The sequence below is a fragment of the Bidens hawaiensis genome, unplaced genomic scaffold (genome assembly GCF_021521415.1).
Source record: "Bidens hawaiensis isolate Kalapana, Puna unplaced genomic scaffold, B.hawaiensis_p1.1 tig00008945_1, whole genome shotgun sequence".
NCBI classification, from domain to species: domain Eukaryota; kingdom Viridiplantae; phylum Streptophyta; class Magnoliopsida; order Asterales; family Asteraceae; genus Bidens; species Bidens hawaiensis.
In genome coordinates, this window is record NW_027491649.1 from 653,113 (window position 1) to 656,001 (window position 2,889).

Consider the following 2,889-nt stretch of genomic DNA (forward strand, 5'->3'; position numbering starts at 1 on the left):
TGCTGTTCATTTTGTAGGTGGAAGAACCCAGATCCATCAGATCCAAGAGAACCATCGGTGAAATAGCATAATCACACCCGAGGAAAGTAGATCGTCTACCAGTGAGTCGATCCACGTTTCTTCATTGGCGCCATCCGTGGGACAAGACACACATTAGACTGGGGGGGCTTGAAGAGGTATGTACCCGCCTCAACAACGAGCGAGGCGGGTCAACCCACAATATATGGACAAGAGGCTTGAAATCAAGACATTATGAAGGCACAAAGCCAAAACCTACGCGCATGGCGCATATCACATATGCTCACGCATATCACATATGCTCATGCATCATATGCTCAGGCACCACAAATGCTCAGGCATCACATATGCTCATGCATCATATGCTCAGGCATCATATGCTCAGGCATCACATATGCTCACGCATCACATATGCTCACGCATATCACATATGCGCGTGGCGCATCCGCGCGTGACGCATATCACATGCTCGTGCATATCACATCTGCGCATGAAACATCTGCGCGTGAGAATAAAGAGAAGACCTCGCGCATCCTCAGGATAGGCGCGTATCACACATGCACATAATCAACCTCATCCTTATCCAAATCAGGATTAGGGCAACCTTGATTGTGCACGTCAGACAACCTTCCAGAAGGTATATTTTTAAGGAATAAGAATATGCTGATGTTGACAGCTGCCAATGAAAGGTGGACAACTCAGCAAAACCCATGTGCTACCACGTGTTTATAACCAATGAAAAAGCACCAGGTGTCCCAAAGGACACGTGGCGCAAAGCAACTGGAAGAGGCCAACAAAGCCCTAACTGGGTCTAAGCCCAATCAGTGGAAACCCTAGCACTATAAATACCACATCAACTCCACAAGGAGGGGACATCGAATTACATCAAATTACAGAGTATTCAGCTATTAAGCAATACACTCCAAATTCCTTACTCTCATATTATTATCTTCTCCTACAAACACTTATTCTCACACCGGAGGGTTACCCCAAAGAGGACCCCTCTGTCCCTTTCTGAGGGGTAAGTTCACGGTGCTGTTCATTTTGTAGGTGGAAGAACCCAGATCCATCAGATCCAAGAGAACCATCGGTGAAATAGCATAATCACACCCGAGGAAAGTAGATCGTCTACCAGTGAGTCGATCCACGTTTCTTCAGTCTCTTATGTTGGTATGATTTCCTCCTCAGTTGTGCTCATTGGAACACATCCATCATTAAGGTCACGGGCACATATATCAATGTTATCTTCATCTTTGATTTTTTAACCTTTAGTTGGTGTTCGGTTTGGGTTTGTCAACCAACGCCTAAAATGTTTTCATCATTTTCCACGTTAGGTTCCCGTTTATAGAAAGCCACACTGTCAAAGTGTTGGAGAACCGACAAGTTTGAAAGCACGCACCTTCCCTTATCTACAAGACTACAGATCCCACAAAATCAGTTATATATGTTTTATTATAAACGAAATCAACATAGTGACTTTACCACCAAGTTACCAACAATGTCAATGGTCATGTTAATGCTCTCTACTATTCCATACTTTTCTCGTTCTACTTAAACATGCTATTTGATAGCCACACCAATCCAAACTTTTCATATCCATGTTTCATGAAACGTAGGTTCACCTATAACTCTTTTGCGCATGATACTATTACAGTGTTGGATGCTATAAAAATTTAGCTTGAACAATCTCCCACTATTGGTTGATGACTTAACATTTAAGGTTAAGAGCAGTTTCCAACTCAATAGCACAGTTAACTGTGACGTCCATTCTCTAATAATCGAATCCTTTAAATGAGGTTTGTTTGTCTCCATCACAGTAATCTTCTTCATTGATGTCTCAAGTATATCGTTGACCAACTGCCTTGTTATTCGTATTACACGTGTCTCAACATTTACACGATACACATTAATTATCGTGGATGAAATAGGTTTTGAGTCTATAAGGTAGTTGAAGATATCATGTGTTCCACCAAAATTGGGGCACTATATAATTATGACCCTGAAACCAACTATGTAAATGTTGAGAAACATGTAATACAAATAACAAGGCATGTGGTCAACAATGCACTTGGGATTCCAATGGGAAATATTAGCGTGATGGGGAAATAAATCTCATTAAAAGGATCCGGTTATTAGAGAATGGATGCCACAGTTAGTTAACTTTTATTGACCTTAAACGTATGATGAGGTTGTCAACTAATAGTGGGCGGTTCTTCAAGCTAATATATTTTGATAACATTCAACACCATGAATGATTCATGTATAAAAGAGTTAAAGGTGAACTTGTGTTTCTTGAAATGGATGCACCGAAATGTGGATATAAAAAGTTTGGATTGGTGTTGAAATCTAATAACATGTTTTAGTTGAATGAGAAAAGCCTTGAGAGCATTACCACAGTTTGTTGGCATTACTGACGCTAAGTTATGTCACTATATTGATTTGGTTAATACATATCTAACTGATTTTGTGGGTATTGAAGTTGGTGTATGCACTTGATAATGGTAAGCGCGTACTTTCAAGCTTGTCGACTCTTTAACAATATGACAGGGTGGCTTTTCATAAAGTAGAAAACACCAACGCAAAAAGTTAAGGAATATGAGGATGTGTAAGATGATGAAAGATTGGATGATATTTCTTTTGAAGACAAAGAAGTAAATAACATCGATATATGTGCTTGTGGCCTCAATCGGATTTGTTTCCATGAGTATGACTGAGGAGAAAGACATACTAACACAAGATATTGAGAACGTGATAGAGCAGTACGTTGATCGGGTTTGGTTACTAATAGACATCTATATTTAGTAAATATTGTAATAGATATCTTGTATGATTTAGATGATCTTGTATGATTTTAGATGATCCTCTTTGATT